The sequence below is a fragment of the Pollicipes pollicipes genome, unplaced genomic scaffold, assembly GCF_011947565.3.
Source record: "Pollicipes pollicipes isolate AB1234 unplaced genomic scaffold, Ppol_2.1 Scaffold_7231;HRSCAF=8579_pilon_pilon_pilon, whole genome shotgun sequence".
NCBI lineage: Eukaryota > Metazoa > Arthropoda > Thecostraca > Pollicipedomorpha > Pollicipedidae > Pollicipes > Pollicipes pollicipes.
Genome location: NW_023597034.1, coordinates 24,955,552 through 24,976,470, shown reverse-complemented (window position 1 = coordinate 24,976,470; position 20,919 = coordinate 24,955,552). Strand labels below are relative to the sequence as shown.

The following is a 20,919-nucleotide window of genomic DNA, read 5'->3' as shown; positions in this document are numbered from 1 at the left end:
ATCTCGACTTGGTTCACAACTCACAATGCTTAAATTAATGTGCTGCTCATGCTTGCTTAAGCTTACTCTAGGTTCAATGCGGCTGCGCCATATTCAAGTCTACGTGTTGTCTGCCCAGACCAGACACGAGCGCTGCTAAACGGCAACTCTATTATCCCGCGAAGCGAGCGGGCGGCGCCGACTCCGGCGGGTGGCGCCCCAGGCAGTACACCGCCATTCGGGGCCGCGGCGTACCAAAGTGCAGCAGCACTGGCGGCGCGAGCAGGGGCGGTCTCAGGGGTACGCCAGTAACATCATGATACAGACGCCAATTCGAAGCGACGCGGCATAAGAGGCGCAGGTCACTTCTCTGCAAGGTAAGAGGGTAACCCATGTGTTATACCATTTCCAAATCCACTAAGTGTCGGGTGAATGCGGTCAAGGTGTGTAGCAATAGATCATGCCCCAGGACAGTGTCAGCATGTAAGCCGAGTGGGGCAATGTTTCATGTCCAAGTGAGAGAAACGGTCACGGCTCGGGGGCAGTGCGTTAGCCCGTGGACACGCCGATGGGGTGGGACGCGGTGGCGCCGGCGAGTCGCACGCCGATCTTGTTGCGGGTGGCTTGGGAGGAGGATAAGAGGTGCTGCTCCTCGGGGGGCGTAGGGCGAGTCTCGCTGTCGGCGTTGCGTGCGGCAGTTCTACTTTACATGTGGGGGGGATCCGGCCGAGACTTCATGTGATCATCGATTACGAGACGTGCAATCAATGACAGGCAGAAGCTGGTTGCAGGGTGTCATTATGTAGGTGTTACATGAGTATCTCTTGATATCGATGGCGCGGTTGTGTTCTGGAAGGACCGCGTGCTTCTCGTGGGAAGGGATCAGTGGTATATGGCTGCCGTGTGCCAATAACGTTTATGGTTGTCGCCGCCAGGGGTACGCGCGGTTTATGGTGTTTGTCGCGAGGTGGGAGGGGAGGGCGCGGGGCATGGTGGATCACGTGGGCCCTACAGCAGGCAGTATTCCCCCTTGGTCAGTCGGAGTCGGACACTGTTGCAGGATGCCGAAACTTGGAAAGTCGGATGCGGAGTGGCGGGCCATTCTGTCTCGCGCTGCCGCGGGGGAGCGCCTCGGCAGGGGGCAGTACCCAGGCAGGGTTCCCGCTGGGCAAGGGCTATCCAAGCCATCCAGACGTGTCCAAGGACCTCTGGCGCCCGGCGGGATCTCATGAACCGGCCAGTCGCGTGCACCTGCTCCTACCACCGGGTAAGCTGTGCCATGTCGCGCATCTGGCTCAAGCGCACATTCTGTCGTCGGGCTGAATTGACGTTGATGAGTGCTGATGACCAATGCATGTTCCATGTGTGTTGTTCAATGATTGGCATTGCTGCCCATTGTAATGTCCGCACCGTTTCAGGATGTGGGTGGTGCGACTGGTCGTCCTGCCCCCTCCGGCGGTGCCGCCCCGTTGGCCAGCCAGCCGGCAAGGCCTGCCACTTCCCCTGCCCCCGTCCCCGCTTCCTCTGCCAGCCAGCCGGCACCAGCGCCACAGCCTGTCCAGGGGCCATCCCGGCCACCGGTGAGCGATAGCGTTGTACCGAAGCGTCCTTTCATAGAAAAGTGGTGTGTAGGCGTCCTCACATGTCGAATACGATAGTGGCCGTAAACAGCTCGAACGGCTCATTGTTTTCTGGCGGTTCAACTGCTAGCCGTTTCATCATCGCGATCGCTTTGCATGTCTCAGTCATGTCTTTGATCTCTCCAGAGGGTAGCGCTGTCCGGCGCCGTGCAGCGCTACATCGACAGTGGTCGTCGGATGGACCCTGCGCAGCCGCGACGCGTGCTGGAGGCCAAGCTGGAGGCCGAGGCCCGGACGTCCCCTGCTGCAGTCGGCGCCGCCCCTGTCCGGCCGTCCGACCGGGTCTGGCCGGATGAGGAGCTTCCCAGCGCCGCCGGCCCCAGTGCCACCGGCCCCAGCGCCGCCGGCTCCAGTGCCGTCGGCCCCAGTGCCGCCGCGCCGGCGGCACTGGGAAGCGAGGGAAGTTGTCAGGAATGGGAGAGGGGGTCAGAGGCATTTGAGTCGTTTCTTTCCATGTACCGCCGCAAGCCTAGTGCTGAATTATCTCAGTTGTTGGGAAGTGGACTCTATCCCCCAAGGTCCTACCCCCCCCCCCCCCCCCCAATAACGCGATCGTTCCCTCGCCTATGCTTGGTCATATCGTCCCCGCCCGGCGTCCCGGTTGTTATGCTGGCGGCCGGGGGTTGTTTGGCCCGTCCCGTCGCGGAGGGATGGCTGCACCCCCCCCCCCCCCACACCCACCCCCAGACAAGTTGGCGCATGGGGAGGACGGCTCCTGGAAGTGTTTTGGTGAGCCAGCTGGGCGCATCGGTGAGTGTACATTGTGCAATATCATTTCCGTTTCGTGCATTGTGCTGTCGTGTGGCAGGACCCTTTTTTATTGATTTGTTGTTTTTGATACGACCGGTCCGCTCGCAGGGCAGCGCCATGTTGCTTGGAGGGCGAAAATCCCTCCAATATCGCGCATCCTTGGCCACTTGGACACACACTTGGACATGGAAACCCCTCCTATAGTAAAAGGAACCTCAATTAAAAAAGTCGGTTCCAGGCATTGTGTACAGCGTCATATAAGGCTTATTTATGTATGGGTAAGAAATCTCCCTCCCCTGACTGAAAAGGCTCTAGACGAGGTCCTGGACCTGCATAACTTTTTATTGTGCAACAATACATTTGCGATATCTCTCGACCGTTTATTCTGATGTACTTGCTTGCAATATGCGAACGATGCGTTGTTGGTGTTTTCAGCTTGCGGCCTTTTTTGCGTATTTTCTCCGGCAGGATGAAGCTCGCTGCTGCGGACATTGATGGCAGCGGGATGGACATCAACTTCAGCCCTTCGTTGGTTGGGGAGGTGCTCCGCTGTTGAACTGATGAGCTGCTGCTGAGAACGCAGCTACTGTGCTCTGGACGGCTGTTTGAGGAGTGCTGCTGGCCGCCCGGAAGCATTTTGTCTGCCAGCAAGCTGGCACAGCAATCAGAGGCTTCTGTCAGTCATCTGGTGCTGCTCCAGAATCATCATTTTTAGGAAAGTAGGCATTGTACCATATGGGCTCGTAATGTTCAGTTCGCGCTTCACGAACAATTCTGCCCAAATCTACGGCGATGATTTCCTTGCCACGATTATTGGTAATTCCATACCATGGACATGGCAAAGACTGATTAAGTGCACCTATTCATCCTTGACTGGTTTCGTTGCCATCAGCCACAATCCATCCATTTCGGGGGCAAACAGCGAGTGTTTAAAACGACCCATACTCAGCCCTTAATGAGTCAAGTGGATAGGAAACCAACCGCTTTAGAACAAGAAATTACTATCGAGATAATATCGTCTTCTCACATCGGCCGATGACAGCTACTATGCTCCAGTCTGTCTGATCATGACAATGATAAGCTTGTTAGCATCGTCCTGGTGAAATAAACTACAACGCTTCAGTTACTTTTTATGAATTTGATACGAACCCTTTGAGTGGATCAATTGCTGGGAACAGCGCTCACGCTTAGCGGTGCTTGTTGTGTGAGCCCTGACCTCCACCATCCGATCACGCAATTCCAGACAACAGAATTTAGTGGCGAAAGCTTAAGTGCCGCAATGCTCGGCACGGTCCGTCCTGCCCTCTGACGTCAACTGACCTTTAACGCGACCGCTGCCACCGCCCGCAAGCCATACATGTCAAGGGCATATAGCGAGCGTCCTAAAGCGACTCGAACCCACCCTGCCGGGGGTGGGTGGAGCGGAAGGCGGGCCTCTAACCAACTGAGCCACCGGGACGGACTTTTTCTCATGAAATATAAACGTTTTGATTGATTACACTCATAAATGGCACCACGGATCGTTTGATGTTATTGGGACCGTATGAAGACTAAGTCATGTCTGCTTTCAGGCAAGTACTCCATGCAAGAGGCCTCACGTAAACGTTTCCCATACAAGTACCCCGAGAAAGTGCGTGTATAGTGCATTTCTGCACTGCTATTCAGCATAGCTGCGTTCGTTATTATCAACCTCGGCAAATGATTTGCTATAAAATCAGTTCTTTTTAGTAGTAAACTCTGTTTACATGAAAAATCATCGTCGCTCACGTTGTGGAGCAGTAATCTGAGGAACCAAATATCGCCATTTTCAGGGGCCATCCTGTGCAGCACACCGCGCTACGGTGTCTCCCGCAACAAAACGAAATAGGTATCAGGAAAATGGTTTGCGCTGGATAGACTGCGACGACGGCACGAAACACCGCGCTGACGACTGCAACAACGGCAACGCATAGCATTCGTCGAATGGGTTGGTGATTATTGCATTGGGCATGATAACAAAAGAGTTAATGTTTTGTGCAATGGGCGACTCTGGACATGGTATCCGACAATCTGCATTTGCGTTGCAGCAAGTTGGCGGCAAGCGACAACCAGGTGAAGCGCGGTCAATGGGTCACAGCATCGACCGCAAGGCGGTCTGTCGCCAGCCAATGCTATGGCGGTGTGTAACATATGTGTCATATGCGTTGTTGGCATAGGACAAGTTCCTTCCTCGTATTGTTGCAGAAACACGACTGCAACTTCCGATACGGGGTTTCACTTAGTTATCCACCCCCCCCCCCCCCCCCCCGCTTGGCTTCAAGCCACGACGAACTTCGAGAAGAGATGTCCAAATCCGGAGAAAAAATCGTTTGTTGGTGTTTTTTCGTGGTAGGTTGAGTCATTTTTTGCTGTTCGGGCCCTCTTTGCAATTCATTTTGCGAAACCACGGCCGCTGTGCGCGTTGATTACCCTGCTTGAGAGCCGGCGATGGTTTTACGGTTCTATTTGACCGATCGGAATGTTCCAATATACGGTCCCATCCTAGCACTCACCGAGAGATGGCAGCACGATGATGTTCGGTAGACTTTAGTAGACTGCACATCGCCCAGCTGTGCGGGTCAGAATCGTGTGCGACAAACCCATTGCAGTCAGCTGATTTAGGAGTTACGAACATTAGGGGTCATGATACGCGAGGTCTTACGATACATTAGGTGTTATGATATATTAGGAGTTGTGTTACATTAGAGGTTACGATCGTTAGGAATTACGATGCGCGGGGTCGTACGACACATTAGGTGTTATGATACGCTAGGTGTTATGATACATTAGGGAGTATGATATATTAGGAGTTGTGTTACATTAGAGGCTACGAGCATTAGGGATTACAATACGTTAGGCCTTATGACACATTGGGAGTTATGATGCATTAGGAGTTGCGATGCATTAGGTGTTGTGATACATTAGGCGTTCGATACCTTAGGGGTTATGACACATCAAGTGCTGCGTACATTACTCGTTATGAAGCACTAGCGGTTTTCATACATTAGGCGTTGCGATACATTAGTGGTTACAAACATTAGGGGATTCGGTACTGACCCGACAGCTCGCCCCGGAGACGAGGAGGCGGCCGAAATGAGGGTGACAGCGTGCGTCACTGTTCCGGCGGCGCCGGCCATAAACGCCAGCCGGTACCCATCGTGGCTGAGGCTGCTGCGCGTGACAGCATGGGTGCACCGCTTCGACCACAACAGCCGTGCCAAGACGGATCGACAATCGGGGCCACTGACTATTCACGAGCTGCGTGACGCTGAACATGTCTGGCTCTGCAACGCCCCGGCAGAACAGTTCGGACCCGAAATCGCAGCTCTGCAACAAGGAAGACGACTACCAACCGGCAGCTATCTCCACCAGCTAGCGCCCTTCATGGACTCGAGCGGCCTGCTGAGAGTCGGAGGGCGACTGCGTCATTCCCAGCCCGACTACGAAGCCAGGCATCAGGTAATACTACCTGCGAAGGGAGACGCCACACGGCTGCTCGTCACTGACCATCACAAGAAGCTCGCACACACGGGTGCCGAACACGTCCTGACTCACATCCGGCATCAGTTCTGGGTCATCTGTGGCCGGGCGGCCGTAAAGCGATACACCCGCGCCTGTATGGTGTGTCGTAAACGGTCAGCTCGGCCAATGCCACCACTGATGGGCGACCTGCCAGCCTTCCGTGTGGGTGACCCGGCCCCAGCGTTCACTAGAGTGGGCGTGTACTTCTTCGGACCCTTGGCGGTGAAGAGACAGCGTAAAAGGGAGAAGAGATGTGGCTGTCTGCTCGCCTGCCTGTCCACCCGAGCAGTCCACATTGAGCTGGCTCACTCACTGGACGCCGACTCATTCATCATGGCGATGAGACGCATGACGGCGAGACGCGGCAAGACCAAGCTGGTTTGCTCGGACAACGGGACAAATCTCCGAGCCGGTGAGCGCGAGCTGCGCCAGTCGCTGCAGCAGTGGAACCAGGCCAAGATCGCTGACACGCTGTCACAAGAAGGCGTGGAGTGGAAGTTTAACCCTCCGGCTGCGCCCCATTTCGGCGGCGTGTTCGAGGGTCTGGTGCGCTCAGCTAAACGTGCCCTGTCGACCGTGCTGGGTGACAGGGTTGTGGATGACGAGACGCTTCGGACGGCGGTCACCGAAGTCGAGGCGCTCCTCAACGGCCGACCGCTGACGCACGTCAGCACCGATCCCGACCACTATCAGCCATAACGCCCAACCACTTCCTCATCGGAAGGGTTTCTCCTCAGCTGCCTCCTGGCGTGTTCGAGGATGGTGACCTGTGCCGCCGACGGCGCTGGAAGCACACACAGGTGCTGCTAGATCACTTCTGGCGGCGATGGCGGCGGGAGTATCTTCCTACGCTGACTACGAGAGCGAAGTGATGCAGAGACACGGCCGACATCAAGGTCGGCAAACTCATGCTGTTGGCGGACGATAACGTGCCCCGTGGACACTGGCCAGTGGGACGAGTGGCCCGCGTGCTCCCTGGCCCAGACGGCCGGGTTCGCGTTGTGGACGTGACGACACCCACCAGGCAATGTAGGCGGCCTGTCACCCGCCTCTGCCGTCTTGAGCATGACGCAGACGAGCGCTGATGTGACGGGACGGTGACCGTGAGCGTCCCGCCTAATAAGTAGTTTATGGCGGTGCCGTGCGACACCGCCGCGCAGTGACCATGTGCTCCGCGATACTGTGGTTGACGGTTTATGATGTTTGGGATACTGTCATTCTTCCCCGACGCGCGCCGCGAGCGTTCGCGTCGCAGCGTAGACGTAGCTACAGCCTTAGTTTATAGCCTCTCATTAGCTCTAGATGTAGCTGGTGCAAAATTGCTCGCCTCCCGCGGACGAACAGTGTCCGCTAGTTAGCTGTTGATGTTTGCAGTGTTGTTGGGATGACGTTATATTTATTCGGCATGTGTAGCGTTCATGACCTACAGTTTGCTCGCTTGTAGTTCGGATTTTCCGCGAATGGCGCGAAAAACCGGGCGGCTATGTTAGCGAGCAAACGGGCCGTCGCTGCCGGCGTGGCGGCAGCGGATCCGCGAGGGTGTGAGCGGCCCCTCTGCCGATTGGTTCCCAACATCTAAGGCCCATAAACCCACCTGGGTTTATGGGGATACGCGGGCGGGGACGCACGGTCCCTGCCGAGCAGTCCACGTTCAGACTCCGCCGGCGCGGCTTGACGCGAGCCGCGACAGCGTTTACGACGACGACGACTTCGGAGTGTGCGACGCCGCCCTTCCAACCCCTCTCTCACCTTTGCCCTGCAACTCTTTGGCTAACAGAAACTCTTCCCTTTCAACGTCTCAGGTCGATGCTCCTCCGGAATGCTAACGTCTCAAGTCGATGCTCCTCCGGAAGACTAACGAACTCTTTCGCACGAACAGAACCAATGTTTCAAGAACTGGTGTTTCTAGATCATTTACTCACACAGATTCAACACAATTTGTCCTGACCCAAGCTAGAGCTTAGCTAAGAGCCCTGAGCTCCGCCATTGACATCATACAAGCATCCAAACAAGTGGATGGATGGGACTGATCGGGCTCTCCCCACTTTGACCCACCCAGCTTCCTGGCCTCTACTGCTGTTGCAGTAATACCAACATCACTCCAGCAGTTTGAATGTATGTATGCCATAAATTCTAGTCCTGAGCTTGGCTCAAACTTAGAACCGATTTCAAGCTGCAATGAGCTGATGTTTTAAAGTATTACGATGTCGCAAAGGTAATTTCACACAATGCTGAGCATATTTTCACAAGAGCTGACACAAAGTTTAGTGCAATTTACCTGCCCCGAGTTATGCAGGCTCAAGCTCAATGTCCAACACGCTGATGCGGTTTAAATATGCGGCGCAGTGGATATATATCTGCAGACTGACCAACAAAAATCCTGCATCCGAGCATACTAAATCAAAACTCGCTAACAATTCCCGAGCCTGGTATTTCAAAGTTTCGGTTCAAAACATCACCAGCTTTTTAAGCATGCAGGATGTAAGAATTCCGCAAACTCATTCGGTATGTTCACAACTCAGTTGGTATGTACTCACATATCTGGAACGGGACTTAAAGAAGCTTTTGTCCATCGCGAACCTAAAATCATCTTCCGAACCACACAGTCAAAACTACTGAATGTGACCAATCTAATCCACGGTCCAGTACACTTCAACTCGCGGATCGTGGACCGACGTTCGGATAATCTAAGGGAAATAGAAAAGGTCAGCTGACCAACGAAGGACATGGAACCCGGGCCCAGAGATCGGTGCTAAGTGAACGTCAGTTGTGTGCTAGACTTGAACAATTACCGGTACCTCCTTGTATTAGTATTTTTCACTTTTACGGAGTTGCAAACCAATTAGAAGGATTTAGTCGCAGTCCTCCCGGCCCGCCAGCGCAGCATGGATGGATCAACCATTTGTGTGGCAATCAGGTCCCACTTTGTAAATAAGATTATGGTTGGAAACTTCTGTTCGAAACTTGTATTGTAGTCCGCACACTGCACAGAGTAGCCCAGATTCTTCGGGCTTTCGTGACTGTAAATTAGGTCCAAAAAGATGAACAAAATAGACGAAATTTTCCTTTTCAACACATGCATACTCAATTCGGCGTGCCAGCGGTGTCCAGTTGCATCGATAGAACTGCACCTGGTCACATGCGCGGTTTCATATCGGCCATATCCTAGCCTAACCTGATAGTTAGAATCAGTCAGTCTGGAAAATGATCAAAGCGGATTGCCGCGTTTTCCACATTTATAGCATCAGACCTGGAGCAACGTTACGCTATGTTTTCAGGCCGCTTGAATAGTTTTTTGGAAACGTAGAAAGTGAAACGCCTTTCTTGTGCCGTGCCACTCTTGCACGAGTCACTGCACGCATATATTTTTTTCCGTACATGCGTATCCTAGCAACCGCTGTCAGCGGTGTTAGAAATAGTGCTGAGCGAAATGGCCTAGCTGCTGATGTTCTGGCAAAAACGTTTTGTCCTACCAATTATCAGAGGTGATGCAAAATACGTTTAAAATATAGTTTTGTATATACATCTATATTTGCTGCAGCTCAACAACTAGCTTTCAAGAACAACGAGAAACAAGGTTTTGGAGCAGGAAAGCTGAGACCACTAAAACCTACATTGTCGAGCATATATTGAATGAAAGCAATGGAAATGCAGCGAAACTTCCCCAAATATTTTGCGTTTGCCTCTTGATATGATTTCTATGCATTCTTTTTTGTACGTAGTTTGTACGTCAACAAATCCGTCCAACGTCCATAAATCGCCACGTGGTCCAGGGCCTTAAGATCGCATTTCGTTGAGGGCTTCGACTTCTCGGGCCGCGGACAAATCGCAGCTGAGCTAACGAGCTTACGCCCCGCCCCGTTCTCTTTCTCCCACCTCCATCTATCTTATTTTGTCGTAAAACGTGGATCCCTGCAAAATAGCACGTCATGCTGATGAAAATCCCGCGGAATGCAGCCCTCCTTGAAGAGTTCTGGACGATGCAATATCTTCCATCTCATTCACAATTTCTGGCTCGGTTTTGGCACTCAGTCCTCAGATACCAAAGGAAAACATAAAAACATAGAAACCTAAATGTACTCTTATAAATGTACCTAAGGTACCCACATAAGGAGAGAATGGGCATGTAACAAATGAGGGAATGGACATTCAGACCCAGATCTAGACTCAATTGCATTTATTTCGTACATTCAAATATCATGTTCACCGTACCCCAGGTTTGTCAGTCCTGTGCTTAATGCTTTCCTCAACAAATTTGACAACACTAGAGCTCTGATGGGAAACTATGACCACTAAACATTATTAGTAATTGCACACGCTCCTGGATATCCGCTCTGAAAGCAATGGCCCCTAAGCCATGTTAATTATACAGGTGCCTAGATTGCTAGTTTATTCCATGTCGTAACTTGTATAAAAAACGACCTAAAACCGGAATCCCGGATAATCCCACATTACCCAATGTAAGGGATCCGAACTGGAGCAGACAGGTCTCGCACTACGTCAACTGACAACTATCATTTCTTGGAACCCCGTCGGTTGTACTCTTTTAATGATATAGCCATTAAATGAGATGGTGCACTGTACCAGACTTCACTGACTTCGTATGGCAATGGTACCGTGGTCCTCCTACAATAATCCCGGCTTAACACTCGAAGACCTACAAATCGTGGATGGTGATGTGGACGAGATCATCAGCTTCAACATGCCATGCAAGTGTATTCAGATCGACAGAACACACCTTAGCAGACACGAAACGACGACCGTTTAGACGCATTCCGCCTAAACCAGACAAAACACATTCCGTTCAAAAGACTTCTCACCAACACAATAAAACAACATTCACAAGCTGTCCACGTGACTTTTGCAGCCAAAAAGGAGACGGCACCAGGCACGGCGCAGTTTCCCGTCCGCAGGCAAACACATCGTCATCATAACACCATCACAAACCATCGTCATACATCATCGTATCAAGCCACCCCCGCTTCCATAGGCACAACGAAGACAAAGACTACGCAACGTTCAATCGGACTTTCCCAGCCCTCCACACAGCAGGAGCCTGGGCCGGGCCGGCAACCGGTACAGGCATGCAGGGAGCGGCTGGGTGCCCCAAGATAAACGTTGTAGGTTCCTGTGCGCACCGCCTCTTTTCTTCAATACATGCACACACCAGATATCTTGCACACTTACTCAAGCACATTTAGACTTAAATTACTTGCACATCACCTCAAACTCTGCATCTGGAACGACTAGAAAGGTCTCAGATAGCAAAGCCCCACTAAGCCTACGCTTGTAGCTATAGGCATTTACTGAAAGACCAGGATATTTCCACAAGGCATCTGATGAACATGCAATGATCATAACACTGAAATGAGGGAAACCAGCCTGCATGAGAACATTTCTATGGTGTGTAGTCTGTTTAACTACCCAGCTTGCCGTTCCATGACCTCAACTTGACATGACATGTTTTGGGACCCAGCGCTCGATTTTGCTCGACGAAGTCGTGCAGACTGTGCGGCGCTGCGGCACGACGCTGACCCAGATACCGCTGGTACGGGTGATTATCCCTTCCGGTCTTCGGAAGACAACCAGCGAACACACGCTACCGTCCACGAAGTGGACAGGCTTTCCGCCTCTCCAGCCGGGGGACAGGGATGGCGGCCACGCTTTTCCGCTAACCTAGTTTACGCTGCGCGTAGAGCTGGCTCTGACGGGGGGGGGGGGGGGGGGGCAACGGAGGACGTGGCGGCGCACCAGTCATGAATGCCGACAGCGCCTTGTCCCATGTCGGGTTATGCTTAGGGTGATCGTCCAGATATTGAAGAATGGACTTCTGCATCTTGCCTTGGGGATCCGACATGATGTTGTGCGCACTGGCCGTTGGGTTAGCCACAGGCGGTGGGGGTGGACGCTGCGGACCACCGCGGGCGCCGACAGGTCAGACGGCCTGACGTAACGGGAGATCCACAAAGTCATCGTCATCGCTGTCGTCATGGACTCGGACCCGTGGGTTCTCCGTGAAAGGCTGAAGAGCTGGCGTCTCGGCGGCCTCCCTGGACGGTCCTGGCGTCGGCTCTATGGCGGGCTGGCCTCCACCCTCAGGGTGGCAAACCATCTAGATGGTGTATCACATCGTCCTGCCAAGAAATAACAGTCAAATTATCCTTTGAAAATCGGCTGATTTCATCGCAAGAAGGTAATGTGCGTCCTCCCAAAATTATGTGCGATCTACAGAGACGACTGACTTCATCATGGCTTACTTGGTATCTGACCAACTATTTCAGCGTGATCCTGTTTGAAAGCTAATTCATTCTTTTAGTCTCAACGCCCTGAAAATGTTTAAGCCTGACACGGTTTCTCAACATGCTTTGACCTATCAAAAACACCCACTGCAAATATCCTTTGCAAAATGTAGTGCAGCTTATGTGAGGCACACAGATGGTGGAACAATGACCAGAGTACTGATGTCCTGTAGGAAGTCACCTTGAAACCTTACACTCAGTACAGAACTTCAAACATTTCATCCTAGCTGTCATATTTTAGGCAACCCTTTCCACGCACTAGGTATCCGGTGCTAGGATGTGGGAGCCAGATGCACTACTATACTGATGCTCTTGGGACAGGAATTTCAAACCCCATGCCCGGTTGTGGTCATCAAGATCTTTTGGCTTAGCCATCTGCATCTCCTGTAGCCATAACCTTTTGTAACAGGTATCAGACATTATAATGTGGGAGTTGGAATGATTGTTTATTTTTGGTATATATTGTCAGGGTCTGCACAGATTTGGAAAGTTTCCTATTTTTCCATCTACAAGTCAATGGTTACATCTAAGTTGTAAATCGGCACAAGAAACCAAAGCATTCCTTTGAAAGCATGTGAAAAGCATGCTAGAGCCATGAACATGTTAAACTTGTTTTTGTAAACCAAGGCTAAAACACTTTCATAGCAGTCAGTGATTTTTGATGATTTAAGCATGCAGGTCAGAATTATGAAATATAGATCCCATCACTGCTTGTGCTCATTTAAAATGATCCACAGAAATTCAGTGCACTATGCTTCTTAAAAAAAGATGCTGGAGAATAGTCCTGTTATGTTCCATCTTGTTGCACATGCATTCTGCTACTCGTTTGTGAGAGAAAATTATTTAAATGTAACAAATGATAACATCAACATAAACACATATTGCACAAAGCACACATGACATTTGAAATGTCTGAGGTAAGGGTAGATCATGTAGAGCATAGCAGTGAGATCATGGGAACAATTCAAGCACATACCTTCTAAATCCAAGAGCTCATAGTTAAGCACAAAGGTGCCTCCAACTCCAATGGCAAGAGAGCTAATGTTTCAAGAAATCATGACATCACAAAGGTAGTTTCAGATAGACATATGCTGAAAAATCTCTTTACACACCAATAATTTCAAAATTCAGTGTGACTTGGCCTGGCCAGAGTTTCACATCCCAGCGTGAGGATCCAAGCAAAGATGTATTGTAGGTATCCAGCGAAGCAGATGATTTTTTTCGGACTGGATGCAAACATTTTGTGTTATGATGGCTTCAGTTAGTACACCTATGCATCACTTCCTACCACTGATCTTTGTGCACCTCTTCACTAAATCCAGTGTCTGATTTGTTAAAATGGTCAATTTTCTATTGAAACAGCAATATGTCAAGAAAAAGGAGCACTATTGCATATTATAATATCATGTACCATACAGCATACGGAAAACTCGTGTATGCGCCTATAATTCCGTGCGGTTATACACATGGCCAATAGAAATATTACGACACAACTGTTTAAAACCAGACCTAATCCACCCGATTACACCCAAAACCTACCTGTGAGCATATCACACCACAAGGCCTGCCCCACGCAGGGATGACCAGTCAATAGCAGCACAACTAAAACCAAAGAAAGACCCGCACAAACCGCCAGCACCCCCTGCGCCCCACAGTAATGCTGTGATGCCGAAGTCGAACCAAGGCTATAGAAACGCGTTTTCAATACGTCGCTTGTGCGCCGGAAATGCAGGGAAATTTGACGAACCAACCGGAATTTGTCAGCACTGCTGCTCACGTTGTTTACGTGGGTTGCCTAGAAACGCATGTACGAAAAATATATGCTCACTGCACACGACGGCATCTTGCCGCCAAAAGCTGCCTTGATTGCTAACACTGGTCCAACGCTCACACACCACTTCAAATTTTTGCCATACATGGCGTAATTAAATGCATCAAAGCCATGTAGCATTACAAACTCAATACTACCCCGCACAACACCCAGTCTTCCGCACTTCTGCGTGACCACTGCCTTCCGAACGACGCAGTTGACGTTGCCATGCAACGCCGCCGCGCGGGTCCGCGCGACTTTGTGACGTCATTCGCTAACGTTACCGATCCCCCCCCCCAACCATTTCTCAAACAGTGATGATGGGGGCCCTGGTCTTAACCTCATCCTACCAGGTCACTCTATAATGGGCTAGAAGTTAAAACAAGTTTCGCGCTGCGTAGAGGTTAGTGCTGGGCGTCACATCGCCCGCATTCCGAGGCGATTTAATTTGGAGGCAAAATGCTGCGACACATAATGCGCATACGAGGCAAGACGACGTTGTTGTTTATTTCATACGGCCTCAGCAAAAGCATACTTAGAGCGGTCCAAGCAGTAGTGAATGAGGGATCAGGTGCGGATTAGTTCGTTGTTGTGACCGTTGACAATGAAAAATGACTATTTCTTTGACTGTATACGCAGCAGACAACCTAGCACTGATTTTAGGGTAGGATATATGAATCACGAATGTCTGCACCATGCAATAAATATCATCTGATTCCTAGCTGAGATTTGGCAAACTTTAGTTCAAGATGAAAAATATTATGTTTGATGCTTCGCAATGAGTCACAAACTTCATGCCGATTTCGCAAAAAGTTTTTCCGTTAATGCTGCATGCTGTCCAGTTTAACAGTTGAAGTGGTATTAATTTGCATAGGGATTGCTGTGTTCCTTCATGTTACTATCTTTAGTTGAGTTGCATGACTCAATGACACGACATAGTAATGATTGACTCACAATTCCTCTCATGAAATTTACCAAGAATGTGATTCAGCTTATGGTTCAAAGTGTCATTTTTTCTGGTGAACCAGTACAACTCATGACCCATCCCAAAATGATCAAAACTCGGTTTCAGACCAAGTACACAAGTACAGTACAGTATGTATGTACCAAGTACCAAGTATGTATGTATATACAGTACCAAGTACAGTATGAGTGGGTTGGTGGCACGTGAGCTGAGAATGGATGTCTTCACATGCTCTGACAATGTCTTAAGACAGTAACAGTCGTGCCAATAGCCAACCCACACGCCGCTGCCGTCTGCACTACATCTGCCACGCGCCGGTCGGTGCGCATGCGCAGACGGCCGGCGTGCGGCCGCCGGCGGCCGTCCCGCCGTCGAGCCGGCCGGACGGCGGAGAGAAGAACGGCTGCTGTATGATTCCTTGGCGACCGCTGGGTCCAGTTGACTGGCAGGGAGAGGTGATAAAGAGCTGGGATCCTCACTGGCGACTGCTGCACGCCACCGATGTCGCTGGCTGAGAGCTGACTAGCCGAAAGTGAATGTCAGTCGGTTGTGGCCCCGTTATTGATTGCTGCACTTCCGATCAGATATGACGTCACCAGCCGTTCAACCTGGAATAGAGCAACGTACGATGGTGAGACCACATGAATGGCGTTGGAAGTCATAACGGTTTCTCCTGTTCGCACTGGGGTACTTAGTATGGGGATTTTTACAAGTTCACGGGGGGAGGGGGCACTGTCGCATTTCTGAGAATTAGGGGGTGCCAGGTATATCCACGGTCAGTGACGGAACCATTCCACAGTTAGTTCCCTCCACTCCCACAGGGGACCGCGACCGCAGCCGCAGCGCGAGCAGGATTCTGAGAAGGAGAAAAGAACGGATTACTGTTGATACATTATACATCATATTCATTCGACATCACAAAACCGAGAACAAAATTACATACTTAGTAATATGGGCGCATTGAATACGCAAAATAACCATAACTCAACTCCTGAGCATCGTAGAGACTTCAAACTTGAACAAAGGGTGCCGGAACGCACATCATTCATGTAGCACATCTTGATAGTATCTAAATGTACTTGCTTCGGCAGTACATATACTAAAATTGGAACGATACAGAGAAGATTAGCATGGCCCCTGCGCAAGGATGACACGCAAAATCGTGAAGCGTTCCTAATTTTTCTAAATGAATACATTTTCAACTTTTTAAATGGCAAACTTTCTTAAAAGACCAATGAGTACCGAACCGCGGCCGTAAACACACCTTTGTCCCGGGAAAGACGTCTTCTATCACAAGACGACACAAGTGACATCAATTTGCCACGAAAATGATATTCTTAACGTAATTTAAGCACATAATCCGTGCATGCTCATTTCGTGCTAGTGCTAGCAGAGACGGACAACATGGTCAGCTATCCCAGTTTCTTGAAGCATCAATCAATAAAAATGACCTCACACAAGCGATTTGAAACAAGTTTATAAGAAAGAGGTCAGATGAGGCTGTGAGATGTCTTGTTATGATTCTATATCATTTTCAAAACAAGAGTTTAACGCTCTCAAAACGTATCGTTCGAACAGATATCGGAGGCATAGTATAGATGGCGCTAGTTTCACTACATGGTCAATGTAGGTGGCGCTGTAATCGCAGCCCGTAGCCTTTCTCATAAGGCAGTTCGCTGTAAATTTAATTGTACTTCGTAAATTGGTGGGCATATTTGTAACGACAGAAAGTTTCCTAAGGCAGAAACATAAAAACAACAAATACAAATTACAAATCTACAAATACATACACAACTTTACAAACCTCTCGAGAAGTTCTACAAACGTACCTTGGTTTCATAAAAGCCAGCTGATTTTCCAGCCGCGGTGCAGTTATAAAAACAAAGGTACAAATCACTTCAAATCAACGATGGCCTACACCGTTGCAAAAAACGCGATCATAACCTTAGGGCAATGCCAGTAGCGAAAATGGATTGTAGACATTAAGCTCGCAGAAGGAGGCTTGCAAGAATCTTCCGGGGCAAAACAAGCAAGTTCTCAGAGGACGTGGAAGGATAAACAAGCTCGCAGAACACAACGCTCAGAGGGAGCGAATCAGTGACTGTGTTGGTGGATATAATAATCTCCAGCTCCCCGTATGGCCTGTGCCACCAAGCACGCAGCAAATATATTCTTTTGCGTTATTACCAATCACTATAAGTGACCTTGACAGCCGTGCCGACCCGATCCAAATCCCGCGTTGTCTCGTGCTTGCGTGTTGAGGAAATGGGAAGACACTGATACGAAGTTTATCATTTTCCGCGATTAGGCCTACTGGCATTCAAGTCACTGCCAGGAGCTGCCATGATTTCCTTTTTCCTAGGCTCGTCGGACATTGACGTCAGCTGGCGGTTAAAACACTGGACGAGGACGGGGGGCATCATTAGATTTCCTAATGGAGCAATCCCGTGCGACTCAGCGCGGGGCAATGATGTCACTGGTGCCCTGATGTGCCATTGGCCCCGCCGCTGCTGGCTCCGTCGCTATGCTAAAGCAGAAACACATGGCAGATACAGCATTCAAAGTGATTGGAGGCAAAGCAATTAAAAGCTATCCACGGCTCGATTAGAAGCACCAAGCAAGGTCGTGCTCTTTCGGTTAGTGTTTCTGTCATCCTGTACGCAGGGGCATCAGCTTTCTTAAATGATTGGGGGTAAGCCCAGGACCCAGGGGCGTCGCTTCCTATTCAGCTACTGTGTTTGAGGGACAATGTGTATGTGGGGCGGGGAGGGACAGACACGGCCCCAACTATTAGTTGAAAGTCGGCCAAATCCAGTAAGATCCATGGGCGAGCCATTTCCGGTCACTCCCCAGCCCCCCCCCCAAAAAAAATAATGAAGCGAAATTACGCCATTGAGAGGAACTCGGAACCTCACCTCGCACTAATTGCGTTTTTCACTGCCTATTAGGCTACTTTATTTTAACATACGGCAGTTTTCTTTTCAAGTTGGTGGCATGGAAGTCATTTATTTTAGCAGTAAGGTCATCAGCCGCAGTTTATGTCTGAAGAAGGTCGCTCTGATATTTAGATTGGAGGGGGAAGGGTGCCGAGGCCTCGTTTTGCATTAAAAGTTTTCCTTCACGTTTTGTATTGGCACAGCAAAAAGACGATGGAGCACAAGCTAACAAAGGCGAGCGACATTAACGTTGGGACAGATTAAACATACCAACTATGAAATCAACGTTGGAAGAGATTGAACATGTTAACTTCCACCAAGTACCGCACGAGCAGGCAGGGGTAGACCCCAACAATGAGTTTTAGCCCCGACTTGAAAAGACGGTGGACAAAATCCAGGGAGGAGCCTGTTTGTTGGCATATTCGGGGGCAGGTTGAGCCATTTTTCACTGTTTAAGGGAATGTTTCACACTTGAGGATATTGAAGCAAGCATCAGATATGATACAACACGCTCACATTTAACTACTGGTATACTTTTTAAGTGGAAAATGCTGCTCTGGAGAGCCCAACTCCATGTTTGGGAACTACGCTCCTCAATAAGTCATGGTTTGATTACGTCATCGTACCCTGCACGACATTGTTTGAGAGCCAATTGACGGCCGTTATATCTGGCAATGGCGCTCACGAGCACCAGCTATGAACGCCTCACCAATTACATTTTTCTTGGCCTTGATCGCCACATGGCTTACGGAACGGCGGGATGTGAATGACGTTCTGACGTCATGACTGCTAAGGTGACATCGCAATACTCACCCCGATATAACTTTCCCCATTTTCGCGGTTGTATAGCTCACAAACTAGGGCCCTAGCTCTTAAGAACCGCAGGATTATGAACAGCACCGAAAGGCCTTCAAGATGGTTATTTCAGTTCAGAATCCCATAAAAATGTGGAACACTCCCTTCAACCCTCCCCCCCCCCTCCATCTGCGTAACTACACCCGTGTGAGCAGGCACACCGCGGCCGAGCCAGCAGTTATGTTGGTGCTCATGCCGCTGCCGCGCTGGCCGAGCTGATCCGGAGCACCGACCTCAAGCGGTCCTCGCCGCTGCACTGCGCGCTGCCAGCCTCCAGAGTATGTCATGAGAACGGCGGAACGCACGCCTCCAGAATACACGCGCGGCTGCGGCAACAGGGCTCACGTCATCAAGGGCAGGCTAGTGTAGTCCGACTCCGGCGGGAATACGACGCTAAATGGTACGACGGTGACGACATGAGCACGACACGTGCACGACACGTGGCGTGCCATGCATGCAGGCGTTTGGCACGAGGCACAGCGCGGGAGGCGTTCCAAACCTGATTGGGTCGGCGCCGGACCGTCTCCGCCGCCGTCCGCCACCCCGCGGACGCCCGTGCCCACGTCAACTGCGAGTGGGATCGCCGCCCACCCGCCCCGTCTCTGAGCCGGACACTGACAGACGGCCCCGCGGCGCCGCCGCCGGCCCCGGCGCCGAGGGAGAGCCGGACGGCCGCCACCCCGTCCCTCGTCTCGGGTCACGGACGCTGTGTTATCGGTGCGCCCCCCCCCCCCCCCCCCCCCCTCCAAGGCTGCCACCCGACCGGCCACTCCCGCCTCCATAAAGAGGGCCGTGTTGTCCGGTCGTGAGGAAACACGTGACATCACCAACTGCAAACAAGGACGCGCACAAGGGTGCGGCGCCGGACGACGCCACGCGCAGCGCTCAGTACCGCGCCGCACCGCACTGCTCAGGACCGCACCGGAGCTCGCTGCTCAGGGCCATGCTTGACCGCACTGCTCAGGACCGCACCGGAGCTCGCTGCTCAGGACCATGCTTGACCGCACTGCTCAGGACCGTACCGGAGCTCGCTGCTCAGGGCCATGCTTGACCGCACTGCTCAGGACCGCACCGGAGCTCGCCGCTCAGGACCATGCTTGACCGCACTGCTCAGGACCGTACCGGAGCTCGCCGCTGAGGTCAGCGGTGACGGCTTGGGCCGCGGGCATTGGGACTCCATGGTTGGCCACGAGGCGCATCGACGCCTCAAACATCACCGGACTGGATCCGACTCTTCAATTACGTGTCGCGAGGTACTCACGACATTGGTCGTGTCCATGCACACGATGGCGCCGAGACGAGAGCGCCAGACGCGTGGCCCGGTACTATCGCCACGCAGAAAATGCAGCATTTGTACGATACCAGCACGCAAATCAACATTCACACTCTTATGCTATTTGTGTTAACAGCTGGATCACGTAATAGCATGGACCGTGTTGACGTTGGGCCAAGTAGGTAACCCAAATTTCACCCAAACTGACTTCGTCGTTCGTAAGCCGCACTGGGCTGCGAGATCGCCAAATCGTCTAGTCACAGGGTCGCCGTCCGACTTCAAGGCGGCGACAATGCGAGAGAACGTGAGCATCCGACGGCGGGTGATCACATGGATGAAACGTTGCCGCCTGAGACGAAGAAAACCGTACCGCTCGCACGCTTGGTATTAAGCTCCAATGCTATTTATGCTGCCATAATGCAGGCCCAAGTGAGGTCCGCCTCCAACGTCAGTGCCACAGGGGCTGGGCGGTTGTCCTTCCTGACAAGTAACGCAGTCTTATGTATCAATTTCAGATGCAAAAAAGCCAACACACTGTTAAAGCCAGGCCACTGCCCGTGAAATCCGCTACCGTGGTAACTTAGCGTCAGAGGGTGGACGGTTTTTAATACTTGACGAAGCAAATGCATGCTTAATCAAGACCATTTCCCGATGGTACAAGGCAAACCACCAACTTCAACAATTTCGGGCAAATTACGCATTCTGCGAAGAAAAATGCATACTCGTATGACGGTATACCTTTATATTAAGAACGTGGTCGCCAAAAACTTCCCTTTACAAATTGCATGCCATCATTATCTGTGTTTGCTTAGGGATTTCAGAGATGAACAACAGTGCATCAGGCATCCTGCAGAAAGCACGCGATGCCATTAC

General features: G+C 51.1%; 1 non-coding gene across 1 annotated transcript; it reads left to right on the top strand.

Annotated features, from left to right (window-relative positions):
• The first annotated feature begins 16,057 nt into the window (after nucleotides 1–16,057).
• LOC119110754 (U6 spliceosomal RNA) lies at nucleotides 16,058–16,164 on the top strand. Its single transcript, XR_005095554.1, has one exon. It is a non-coding gene; the product is annotated as a U6 spliceosomal RNA (small nuclear RNA).
• Nucleotides 16,165–20,919: the final 4,755 nt, after the last annotated feature.